This window comes from Tiliqua scincoides, chromosome 3 (assembly GCF_035046505.1).
Source record: "Tiliqua scincoides isolate rTilSci1 chromosome 3, rTilSci1.hap2, whole genome shotgun sequence".
NCBI classification, from domain to species: Eukaryota; Metazoa; Chordata; class Lepidosauria; order Squamata; family Scincidae; genus Tiliqua; species Tiliqua scincoides.
The window spans coordinates 116,274,132-116,288,214 of NC_089823.1; positions in this window are offsets into that span (position 1 = coordinate 116,274,132).

Consider the following 14,083-nt stretch of genomic DNA (forward strand, 5'->3'; position numbering starts at 1 on the left):
CCACCTCAACTCATCTCCATTTTCTTTAGATATTCAAAGCTATGTTGGCATGTACAAGTTGATTTTCATGACAAATGCTATTTAGTCCAGTAACATCATTTTATTAATGACAGGAAGAGCCAGTGAGTAAAGTGTGGAATATGACCTAAGAAAACCTAGGTGCAAATATTTTTATCCATGAGAGTCACTGAGAGCCCAATCCTATGCATGTCTACTCAGAAGTAAATCCCATTATAGAATGGGACTTACTCCCAGGAAAGTGTGGATAGGATTGTAGCCGGGCAGCCCAATCCTGTGCTCCCATGGCACGCGACTGCAGCGGCACTGAAAACGGCTACTGTCACATCCAGCACACCTGCTGGAAAAGGGAACTTTCATCCCCTGGAAAAGGGAAGTAGCTCTGCAATGGGGCTACTCGATTCACCACTGACCAAAAGATTGGCGGTGAGGGAAGAGTGTTCATGTAGGGCACCAAGCGGCCTTCCTCCCTCCACTGGACCTGCCTCCCTCCCCACTCCCTCCCACCTGCATGCATCCTCCCCACCCTCTCCCCACATCCCTCCTCCCAGAATGCATCTTCCCACCTCCCTCCCCATCCCTGCTTACCTTACCGCAGCTCAGCAGTCCATACGACTGCTGAGCAGTGGAGGCCGGGCACCTGTCCTGCGCTAGCCCAGTGCTGGCCAGTGCTGGGTTAGTACAGGCACTCACACGGCAGTAAGCCTTGCAAACATGCCTTATGGCTAGGCTGAGAGATTGGGTTAGGTGCAAGGTCACCAAGCTTAATGACTGAGTGGGGATTTGAATCCATTTCTCTCTGTCCCTTACATGACACTTTAATCTCTACACCAATGGTTCTCACATATTTAGCACCGGGACCGACTTTTTAGAATGATAATCTGTCAGGGCACACTGGAAGTGATGTCATGACCGGAAGTGACATTATCAAGCAGGAACATTTTTTAACAATCCTAGGCTGCAATCCAACCACACTTACCCAGGAGTAAATCCCATTTACTATCATTGTTAAAAGAATATACATATTAGCTTGTTAAAAGTACAGGTCTGTAACATTTCCCCAAATGCAGTCACATACCAGTGTAGCATCAAGTCTAATATATTAAAAATGAAATATTGAAATGAATGGGGACCACCCTGAAACTGGCTCGCGACCACCTAGTGCAGTGATTTTCAACCTTTTTCATCTCACGGTGTACTGGCAAGGCACTAAAATGGTCAAGGCACTCCATCAGCTTTTTGACAATTTACAAGGCACACTGTGCTGTCAATGGGGGCTCACATCCCCCAATGGTCCTACTGATAAATGATCCTCTCCCAAATTCCCGTGGCACACCTGGGGACCATTCGTGGCACACTGGTGTGCCACGGCATAGTGGTTGAAAATGGCTGACCTAGTGAGCCCCCAACCACAGTTTGAGAAACACTGCTCTACACCATACTCCATTGTGCAAGTTTTGGTAATTAGTAAACAGTAAAGCGTTGTTAGGGTGAAGAGAATAAACACATGATCAATTTGTCAAAAGTGGTGTGCCTCAAAGTACCAGATGCTAAGAATAAACAACATAGAATGGACATCACCATCATGGCCTTCAAGAAGTACCTGCAGGAAAACTGATTGCTGGATTCAGTAAACCGTCATCTAGCCTGGTATGGCAATTCTTATTTGTAATTCCAAATCATGAGAGCTAATGAAGAAACTGGCCACAATGCTTCAATGTTAGTAGGCCTACGCAATGTCAGTGTGCGTGGACGCCCTGCACTGGGCTGACTCCAATATGAAGGTATAGCATGTACTACAGCCCTTCTGGATTGAGTGAGATTCAGAATGAGTGAGATGGCATGTTGGAATTCTCCCTGTACATGGAAAGCCAGCAATTCTAACTACAATTGCTAACTACAATTCTCCATATTATGCCACCTTTTTCCAGGAGGAGAGCAGTTTTTTATATGGGGTTCTTGACTACAGTCTGAATGAGGAAGCATGCTAGGAAGGCATGCTACTTCTACACACTTGCAAAGACTGAGCCTCAAATCACAGCAATACAGATACTCTAAAAAATGAGATATTTATGGCATGGGTAGAGACAAGGCAAGTATTACGGATTGGTATCATTGGGCAGCTGCCAAAGGCAGTCAAGCCCCAAGACCAATTCTGTGCCCACGGACCTTGTGTGGTGTTAGTAAAATGACTCTCTCAGGCCCACCCAAATTATTGAGGCCCTCTGAAACCTAGAGCCAGACCTGGGTAAAAAGCAAGCACTATATAAGCCCTAGAGCCAAACCTACTTGGGGCCCAATCCTATCCAACCTTCCAGCACCAGTGCAGCCACAATGCAGCCCAGAGGTAAGGGAACAAATGTTCCCTAACATTGCGGAGGCCTGTGTGACTGCCTTCCCACCAAAGAATGCAACACACGCCCCATTGGCATAGGTGCATTGGCCCTGGAAAATTGGACAGGATTGGGCCCTTACTTATTTACTTATCCAGAACTTTAGTCAGAGCTTCCATTTTGTTCTGAGCTTTTAGCAGTTTGCCCACACATCTTCACACTTTTTAAAACTACAAATGCAAGCAAATTTATTTTCAAAAGCCAAAACCCTAGAGTCTTGATTTCCTTGCTTTGTTGTACCCTGCATGGATGCATGTAGTACAAAATATTGTCGAATCAATGAGATAATATACATTAACTATATGAATGCCTTATGAATCCATGAGCAAACAGCAAGCAAAAATCAATGTATTTAAACACTACTATGCTAAAAAAATGCATTTTTTAAAAGCATCGTTTCTTTTTTCATCTCTCACCTTCATCTGATTTTCTAAGCACCTTTAATTTATTATTGTTTACAACCTTTCAGGCAAAAACTTCTTTATTATGTTAATTTAGGAGGTTTTCTCTTTCAAATCAAGAATAGTTTGTAATTGCTTTTGCATGCTCTCTATATAAAATAAAATCAATACGTTTACCACAGCTTAACATTTCAAAATAAATAACAGAGCCCTAAAGAGAGGAGGTAGTGGATGTTTTTTTCCTGTCTTCTCTTGATTTATGGCCGCTGAGTACAAACTGATCTGGTAACAAGTGAGAATTCCCCAATGGAATGTTTGAAAAATCCAAATCCCTCCTGGAGAATGAGAGGGAAAAATACCTGAGCAGTAACAATCATTCCCTGGTGACTAGATTCTGAATAATAACCCTCTGGTTTCTACATTTCTTTTGTTCATGACATATCAATTCAGTTAGCGCAGAGAAATATATCAAAAAAGCACCTACGTACATGCACCAAATAGGCTGCAGCCCAGGGCTTTAACGAATCCTAATTATTCCACTGGCTAAGAAACAAGCTAAATAGCAGAGAACACCTTCCACTGTAAATTTTTGGGGCTGGCGGAGAAGTGGGTCTGACAGCCTTCACATTATCTCACTGCAGAATTGAGGCAGTAGTCACAGCTGGCTCATATGTCAAAATGTGTCAGGACTTAAATGGTAAAACAGGAGTGCAACAGCAATTGGCTTTTCAATCAATAAAGCAATCAATATATTTCACAGATATTTTCCCATATCTAAATTACTCTGCAGAGATGAGGTAGCCTGACTGAGTGTTTATAAATCAATAAAACACACGACTAAAGGACATCTGCTCCTTTTCTTTTCAGTTCAAGGTGCTGTTTTTCCTTTTATTTCCAGCTCTCTTCTTATTTAAGAAAGCACCCCTGAGGATAGATGGCCTTCCCCTTTGCACAAATCAGTTCCAAGTTGGGATTGTGATTTTTTTTTTTAACATACCTCAGCTTTTAAGGAACAATGTTCACAGGCAAGGAATATTTTTTACTGTTACTATATTTGCATTTCTTTTCCCGCTAGACCAGAGTGAGAGCTAAGTAGCACATATGAAAACAGTGTTTGAAACTAGAGAGCAGGCTTGTTTATAATCAATACATTAAATTCAACCACACTGACTTCTCTGCACCCAAGACAGCTCCTCCTCTTTCCTCTGCACAGTATTTTCCCATCTCCCTCCCTCCCCTTAACTGTTTTACAAAATTTATGTACTTCACAATCCAAATAACTTCTAAATAGATGCGTGATTTTTCAGTGATAACAAAATAGAGCCACATAATACCACTTTTTGCATTTCTCATTTTTGTAAAAAGACAGCCCTTCCCCCAGAAATCTGCAAAATAAATAAATAAATAGTGGGCTGGACTGGGGGTTGTGTGCACAATGACTGTGGTTGCATCTGCAGATACCAGACCACCAATATCATCTACCCAGTACATCTTTACAGTGATTATAATTTAAAATTTAATTTACAAAAATGTGCCCTTGGAATAAAAACACATAACACTGCTTTCTGCACATTTCACCCTTGAGAAAAAATGAAATCTATGAAAAAAATAAAAAGCTTTAAGAATACCTCTACTCATAAAACCAAAGCATAAGATTTAAATTATCTATGAATACCACCAAATCCTTTAAATCTAATCAAAGTATGAGATTTAAATTGTACAGAAACAACAAAAATCATATAAACCAAGTCATGAAATTTAAAATTTTTTGAAGACAAAACAGTATGTATATGTGCCATGAAGAGACAGGATTGAAATTGTTTAAAAAAAATGAATAAAAATGTTTAAATTCAATCAAAATTTAAATCTGAATTACTAAGGACACAATCCTAACTAGTTAGGCCGGCTCAAGTCCCTTGCACCGGCCCAAGGGTGTCACAAAAGTGCTGTAAAGCTCTTTTGCACCACCTTGAGGCAGTTAGGCCGGCACAAGGGTCTGAGGTGGCTCAGACCCGAGTAGCCCCATTGGGGCTGCAGTGGCTCTCCTTGGGGTAAGGGGAAGTGATTCTTCTTGCCCCGGACTGAGCCACTAAGCGCCTGAAACCTGCGCTGGATACAGTGCAGGCTCACTAGCCTGTCTGTTTCCAGTGCAAGTTAGGATTGCACTACACATAATTAACACAGTATTTTCCAAACTGTGAGTCATGACCCACCAGTGGGTTAACTTTGGTTTTGTATGAATATGGAAATTGAAGTAAGAGAACTCATTGTAGCACATAAGCAGATGTGAGTTGGAACATACAAAGTCAAACTTCTATTGTGCTTTGACTTAATAGTAGAAAACTATTTCGTTTGAGTGATTCTCAAACTGATGTATCACAACCCACCAGTTTGTGTTATGCTTCCCCGGTCCCTTTAAGGGCCAGGGAAGGAGAAAGGCAGCAATGTGATCTCCAGGATCGCACCACTAAGGGGGGCAAAGGGGGATGCTTTGCACTTACTTGTTAAGTAGGTAGGGCTGCTGGAGGCTGGAGGAGGTGCGGCGAGTCCTGCACAGCTCTCCACAGCACTCCCCGAGGCTTGGAATCTTCAGTAAAAGCAGATGCAAAGCACTTCCATTTTGCAGGAGGTGCGTTGAGCCCACTTTCACTGAACATTCCAAGTCTTGGGCAGCACTGCACAGGGTTGTGCAGGTTTCCCCACACATCCTCCAGCAGCCCTACCTACTTACAAGTAAGTGCAAAGCAACCCCCTTGCCTCCCTTTGCAACGCAATCCTGGGGATCGCATCGCTGCCCTAGCCCCTTCCCCACAAACACTTACTGAGGAAGTAAAGCTCCCTCAAAGTTTGAGAAACTCTGCACTATCCCATCATGCCCAGTATTGTCTACTCCAACTTGTAGTGACTCAACAAGGTCTTGGGCAATTGAGGTCTTTTCCAAACTAGTTAGCTAAGATTTCATTAACTGGAGATGTCCCGGTAGAGCAGAATGGCCCCCATTGATTAAACAAGACATACTTAATGTAAAATAAAGGGCCTTAGCAGAGGCCTATACCCAAATAACAGAGAACACATACAGAATTGTTCTGTATTATTACAGGAATAGGGACATCTAGGGATTAACAGCCCAATCCTGAGCTGCCCAGTGTGTGGGGCTGCAGCAGCACCAAAAATGGTTGTCGCCGTATCCTACATACTCCAGGCAGCCACTGGCAGCTCCTCAGAAGCGAGTAGCCCTGCAGTGGGGCTACTGGATTCTACAGCGACCCAACGGTCGACGTAGAATCAAGAGCCTCCGTGTCATGCGGCCTGCTCGACTTGGAGGCTCTGAATCCGGTGGAGCTTTGGATCCGGTGGAACTTTGAATTCAGTGGAGGGTCCCACCTCCCTCCTGTCCTGCTCCCTCCCCCAGAACACCTCCTCCCCACCCTCCCCCAGCCTCTTCTTGCCTTCTGCCTGCCTCCCCCCTCCCCGGAACGCCTCCTCCCTGCCTCCCCCCAGGCTCCCTCCTACCTCTCCACTGCTCAGTGGTCCATGCGACCACCAAGCAGTGGAGCTCTGGTGCTCACCTGGTGCTCGCCCAACACCGGCCAGCGCTGGGCTAGCACTGGTGGAGCACCAGCACTAGGGCCCGCAAACATGTCTTACGGCATGTTTGTGACAGTGCGCGCCAGCAGTGAGCCAGCGTGCACAGCATAGGATTGGGTCCTAAATGCTTTTTGAGGATATGATGGAAAACTTTGGATGGAGGAAAGAATACAGACAATCTAAGCAGCCTGCTACTACTTGGTGCATGGGAAATAAAGTCACAAGTGATCACATATGGAATGCATCAGAGACTGGCACCGAGTCTCCAAAATATATAAAGGAGTTGTCTAACCATCTCACAGGGCCAGGGTGAAGCAAAACGTGCAGCAAGTTTTTATTGATGATACCAGCAGGGCCAATGATAATCAGAATTATGTGTGATCAACCCAGTTTCTATTTCTATTAATCCATACTATAAAAGGCATAGAGGTTAATGGGTTGACCATCAGCTATATCATAATTGTATCAGTATTTGAATCAATAGTCCCTTGGGGGATGTAAATGAACATACAAGAACACAGCAGATGACAAGTAATGGCCAAGAAAAGTATGATGAAAATCTTGCAATAACCGCAGATGAACAAATAAGAAAATAAGGATATGGTATACAGTGTTATTTGGGGGGGGGGATCACTTTAAAGACTAACAGTTTAATTGTGACATAAACTTTCATGGAGATTGAATTTTGTCAAATGCGTAAACTGTCTAATACAATGATACATCTGAAAAATGTTATCTTGTGGGCCATGGTATGAAGGTCAAATATAGATTTAAGATTCTTCCAGAAAAATTCTGTAGAGTCTGGGGAGGAAAAAAATACTTAATTTGACAGGCAACTTTTACCAGATAGGTCATTTTACTATTGTGAATGTTTGAGCCCAATCCTCTGCATGTCTACTCAGAAGTAAGTCCCATTATAGTAAATGGGGCTTATTCCAAGGTAAGTCAGGATAGGATTGCGGGTCCAATCCTATCCAACTTACCTTGAGGAGTTCTCCATGACTGCCCCCCCACCCCATCTCAAGATGCAGTGCACACCTTGTTGGCACAGTTGCATCAGTGCTGGAAAGCTGGGTAAGACAGAGCCCACAATCATTTTTATGTATTCCATATAATAAGACATTTGGATGATAATATTCTGGTTCCCTGAATGCCATTTTGAGCCATAGCATCAACAATGTAACATTGTTCCATTTTTAAAGACATTTTTCTGTTCTTTTGATCTGGTTATTTATTTATCAACTAGCTGGATTCCCAGTGCTTTTGCAACAGTGTTTAACTACTTAAAATCCATTTTTACTCCAATAAACGTTCCTTTGATTGCAATGAACAATTTAAATATAGCACAACTACTCCATGTCAGACAACACCCTGTAATTAATCAAAGTCATGCTTTCATTGAATGACATAACCAACACCACATTCAAGTTCAGGTTCCCTTTAATTTGAAACCTCACATTATAGTTTTTAGACTTCAGGAAGACAAATATTAAGTAAAAATAATTTGAAAAAGACTACAACTTTTTTTTGTCTACTTAAGGACCTCTTTGTAGACCACATTGGTGGTTCTCCCCACAGGTGCTAGGATCACCAGGCTGCTGGGTGAGCTCACTGGAGCATGCCACATAGAACTGCCTATGTGAGAAGCAGTTCTCCCCTCAGGTCAATCCGTGCCATCTTCAGCAACTTCCCTTAGGACTTGTTGATGGTCATAGCAAAGGAGACCTTGAGGGGAAACTGTAGCCTCTTGAACTGGAAGGGGTACTCTGATGGTATGAGTGGAATGCGTAATATGAACACCGACTGCCCCTGAGCACAGTCAGTGAACACTGTGGCCTCAATGACGTTCCTGTGGAGCACCTTCACTTGTAGCTTGGTGCCATTGAAGAATTTGGGCTGGTTGAGGTTTTGCAACATCACTGGAGCCCCCACTTTGAGGAGAAGCTTGTGGGCTGGGAAGCCAGGAGGGTTGAGGGTAGTAGACAGGATCATCCATTGAATCAACAGACCTGTACTCAAGTTCTGCCCCTTCAAACAAGGTAAGTAGAGTGTGATTAATGATGGTCGTCTTGTCGTTCTTGGGGGTCAGAATGACATGTTCTCACTGCAAGTCCATGGACTTCTCCTTGATATTGACAATATCAGGGTATATCCTGCCTATGAGGTTTGCTAGGACTGTCACCATTGAGCCCAGGCATGCAGGGATGGTAACATTTCCCTCCGACTTGGGATACTCTCCGTCAGATAGAGTCAGATTGAATAGGAGGTCAGATATTTGCCCGTACAATATCCATTGTATGTAATGAAAAAATGAAGAAAAATAACACTGTATTTTGTGCTCTTTTTGTGCACTTACAGCACTTCATGTTCATAAACTTATCTCAATAATCCACCAAGGGCAGTTCAGTGTACCAAACAAGATGAATAACCATGGGCACAATCCTATCCAAGAGGCTTGTGCTGTATCCAGCACAGTATAAAGGCCCAAAGTGGCTCAGCCAGAGGTAAGAAACTTTTCCCCTTACCTCTGGGAAAGCCAGCCTGGCCCCTATGGGTCTTCTCAGACTTGTGCCACCTCCTGAGGTGTCACAAGTTTGAGAAGAGCGGAGTGGTTTGAAGCTGCTCTGAGCTCCCTAGGATTATAACCCAGCAGTTATGAAGCAGTTAGCAGCCCCGCCTCCCATTCCTCACTTGTCTGCCTCCAGGGCCACCCACCGCCTGCCCTGGAACACCTCCCTCCCGCCTCCTCTCCACCCACTCCAGCTCAGCCAACGCAAGACTCGGTGCCTCCATCAGCGTGGAGGCTTATTTCAGCCTCCACAGGCTGGCGCGCCTCCACGTGCTGGCCTAGCCAACTCACGAGGAGGCGCAAAGGTGCCTTATGGGACTCGCGTCAGCCTAAGTCAGTCTCATGACTGCAGTGTAAGTCATTTTATTAGCACAAAAGGACACGGACATCACACAGGAGCTACAAACCTACTTCATTTAAATTTCTCATTCAAATTAATAACTCCTTGAGTTAAAAACTAGAATCTCCCATTCTGCTTTTTAAAAAAAAAATTATGTCATGATATTGTGATACAGATATGAGTACTACAGTATGAGAATCACCAAGTATTATTAGCAATGTATATAGTAGTTGTCGTCTAAAGTTAGGCAGAAATATATTTTAAATTGTCTTCTCAACATCAAATCTTTAATTTTTGTTTTTATCAGGAAAAGACACAGATACAAGGAAGTGCAAAAAGTTGCAAATGTTTGCATACAAGGCCAAGTTAAATGAAATTATGGACCAGCAACCTGTTTCTTATCATGTAAGAAAAAAAATTATAAAATGAAATATCCAATCTCAGAAGTCTAAGCTATAGGCAGGCAATGAATTGCAAGTCCTTTGGCCTGCTGATTTTAAATGGCCTATTGATCTGGGGTAAGAAATGTGGAATGCACTGAAGTTCTGAGACTGCCTCCAAGTGATAGTAATAGCAAACTGGGGAATGTGGGTGAGAAACACATGGCTTTCCCAACATAATGCTGTCGAAAAAAGCAATGACTTCCGAAGACAATGAAGACGCCTTCATGCAGAATGTTTCAGCTGCAGCACTTTGACAAGGCATTGAAGGGAATAGCTGAACTCTGCAGAAAAAAAAATTATACCAGAGAATAAAGGATGAACTCATTGCAGATTCCCACAACTTGGGGATCTGGTGGAATTGTGCTTGTTCTTCTGCATCCAAAGAGAGTAAAATATATGCAGCAGGGACAATGAGTTTGGCAGCTGAGTATCAGTCAAGCTACTGAATAAGATGCACAAAGATGTGGTGTTTCAACAGCTCCTTGATGCATTCTGTCCCATTAATGTCTACCTTGAAGCAGCAGACTCTGGATAAACCAGCTTTGTAAACTTCCAGCTTTATAATTTTTAAACACAAACCCCATATTTCTCCCTTAAAAAGAAAAGGAAAAACACTAGCAAGCACTAGGCTTTATTTTACATTAAAAATATTACATGTTGACAGCCCAATCCTGAGCTGCCTGGAGCTGCAGGACCCGGCGGCTCCACAAAGGGCTCCCGTCGGATCCAGAGCCTCCCGCACTACCGTGGGAGGCTCCTCGGGAGTAGGGGACGTTCGTCCCCTTCCCCCGAGTAAGGGAAGCAGTCCTGCAATGGGACTACTCACTTTAGCAGTGACTGTTTGGTCGCCGCTAGAGCGAAGGCGCTCATGTAGGGCGAGCAGCCCTACCCGAGCACCCTGGATCCTGCGGAGCTCGGCTTCATGGACCCGCTTCTCCCCTGCCCCCAGGAATGCCCCCGACCACGACTCTCCCCTCCCTGGAACGCCTCCCTCATGCCCCTGGGAATGCTCCCATTCCCTGTTCTGTAACCCGGCGGTCGCAGGCACTGCTGAGCTGCGGAACACGTCCGCCCACCGGGTGGTGGCTCAGTGCTGGCCGGAGCTGAGCCACCTCCAGCGGCAGCCCGGCGGTAAGCCCCGCAAACATGCCTTCCCACAGAGGCGCGGTGCGGACCACAGGATTGGGCTCTGAGTCTCATTATTCATGAAGGTTCCGTTCCAAGAACTCATGTAGATGGCAAAAAACGCACAATAGCAAATCAATTTAAAAAAACAAAGTTTCTTTGCTCTGGTGATTTAAAAACAACCTTGATGACTTTTGTGATGCACACAGAGGCCATCAGTCTCTCTCCAGGCGCTTAGGCTTCACTAGGAGGAAGCAATCCATCCCTTTACCAGAAGTCCCAGCAAGTGGGAAAGAATAGAGAAGGTGATAATTGCTGCCATTTAGCCTTCCTTCATGTGCTCAGGGGGAAGGGTGAAGCCTGCAGAGAACGATTGATGGCTTGTCAGCCAGCTGCCCTCTCTGGCATTATTAAATGACTGTTTTACTTTAATTTAAAGGGTGCTTCTCATCAGCTTTGACATAGAAAAAACTGTGGATATTTAGGTTATACCTATAATCACTTGTATGACTGCCTCCCTGCAACAGTACAAAGCAATTTTTAAAACGGATTTTAAAGGGATGCATTTTTCCCCTTCTCCAGGGATCAGCACATTCCTCCTCATTTGCAGGGACCATTTGTGTTGAGTCAAATCCGTGTATAAAAAATCCATGTATAACAAGGCTGGACCTGTATAATATTTTTCCTGAACAGCCAGGTCCAAGAACACTGCATTTTAACAGTTATTTGACCAGGGGTAACTCTTACGTCCCAGCTGCACAGTTGGCCTTTAACGCAAAAACTATCTCCCAGCTCTTATATGGAATTCCCGTTTGGTTATTGGCCTTTGATTGCACAATCGAGAGTGTGCAGGCGATGTTTTTACGCAAGATCCTAGGGGTGCCACGGTGTGTAGCCTATGCAACTCTTTGTTTGGAAGCAGGACAGCACAGAGTGGAAGCCCTGGCATGGCTTAGGACTTTTAGATATTGGCTTAGAGTATATCACCAGTCAGATCAAGCTAGCCTGATAGGGGGTCTCTTTCCCGATTCCCCACTTTTCCCAGGCTTAGCTCTATTGAGTAAGAAAATCTGCTCTGTGAGGCTCTCCTCAGATTTGTTAGGTGCATTAGCCTCAGGACAGGCCTATAGAGCAGGGGTCTCCAAACCCCGGGCCGGGGGCCAGATGCAGCCCATGGCCAGCCTCTTGTCCCCTGAAAACCTCTGACCCACTTGGCCAAACATGACTGGAACTATGCTCTGGTTGCGTCTGGAGGGTGTTCAAGGGCCAGAGAGGTTGAATGAATGATTCCATTCATTCATTTATTCACTCATCTAAGTTTCATCTCTAATTTATTTAAATTTTTATATTTAAATTTTTTTCCCCGGTCCTCAACACCATGACAGATATTTGATGCGGCCCTCTGGCCAAAAAGTTTGGAGACCCCTGCTATAGAGCCTTGAAACAAAGGCTCCTTGACATCGAGCTGCAGTATAGTAATACTTACAAAATCTGCTCTCTATTACAGCTTCATCTTTCTATTCTACCTGGAAGGAGGCCTATGTATTCTGACTTCTTGGAATGCCCTTAAGAATGAAGGGCATTTACTCTAGCGAGATGTAATGTCATTCCATCTGAGCAGCTATTTGGCATATCTGCCAAAGAGGTATTCCAGCTGCAATATATATTTATTTATAAATGTATAAATACGATAATTAAGAGACATATTTCTATCATGGTCACAAATGGTTGATTCGTTGCAGCAAGGCCTGCTTGGTCATGGTTGGAGGTACAGGGCCTCTGAGAGGAATTTTATCAGTAGAAATTTTCATTTGGGCCCCTTTACAAAGGGAAAGGGGTGAAACAGAGCAGGGAAGGGTGGTGATGAGTGAGGAGAATGGGGGCAAGGAGGGGCAAAACAGGGTGGAGGGAAATCTAAAATATTTTAAATATAGAAAATCATTGTGAAAAGTGAGCATCATCATCATATTTAGGCATATACTAGAATGGAAAGTGTCCTGTGCGTACCAAAACTTCTGCAGCAGCTGTAGCCCCACAGCTGTGCCCCAGAGTGCCTATACACTCCTTCATGGTAAGTGGATCCACAAGCCAAAGAGCTACTGTAGCAGGCCAGTTGCCGCCCAGATTTGACACTGTGTTAAGGAGGGTCATGGATGCATTCCTCGACCCAGCACATATGGCTTGTCAGTAGCTGCAGTTGCACACTCATGGTAGTGTCCCCAGCATCCAGCGTGGCCAACTGAGTAGACAGGGAAAGGTAAGGTCCCAGGAAATTTCTGGGCCTCCTCTTTTGGCTCCTGGGTCCCCTTTTTGACCCTGGGACCAGGTACAAATTACCCCCTTTACTCCCCCTCTCTTAGGCCCTGTGGAGGTGAACTGTTTGATTCATGTATCCCTCCATCCAATCTTTTGTTTTACACTGTTTGTATTTTAAACATGCCAATAAAGGTTTCTTGTCTTGAAGGTTATTGGGACCTAGTGGAAAGTTTTATCTCAATGACTGGATTTTGATGGACAAATGGACAGACAGATGTCAGCTCAGACCTTCTACCATAACAGAAATAGCACAGCATTTTCCTAGCCAATTTCCTATCCTCAATTAACCCTTTCTCTATTGATCTATAATGGAAATGAGGTCCTGTGCATCTGCCACAGACGTGCTGCACATTGCAGAGGGTTCTATGGTACATTCTAATAGATGGCTGTCTGTTAGTATGAAATGCTAGCCACGGTCTCTGGGTACTCACCACTGTCCTGTATGAGCTGAGAAAATACCCAAGGACCCTTAAAAACATACAGAAAAGCCATGAAGCTCACAATACTGAGAAAGACTGGTAATAGTGGACAAGTTGTCTTTCAGGAAAGCTTTTCCACTTAGTACTGATCTTCTATGTTAAAGGGCTTTTGTAAGCAGCTAATGTGAAAACCACCGGCCTACCGAGATGAAATGTGCCCTTCACATCAATCACTTGATGACTGCAACATTGTCCCAAGACCAGAGAAGCAGCGTAAAGTGCCTTTCTGATAGCCATTCTTTTTGCTTTCACTTAGACCAGTGGTTCCCAAACTTACCTGGGTCATGACACCACTGCAGCCTTCCCAGCACAGTCAGGCACCATCATCTTGGATCTTGAAAAATCTTGCAAGATCCAAGATGGTGGTGCCAAAATCTCACAAGATCTTCTGAGATCCAAGATGGTGGTGCC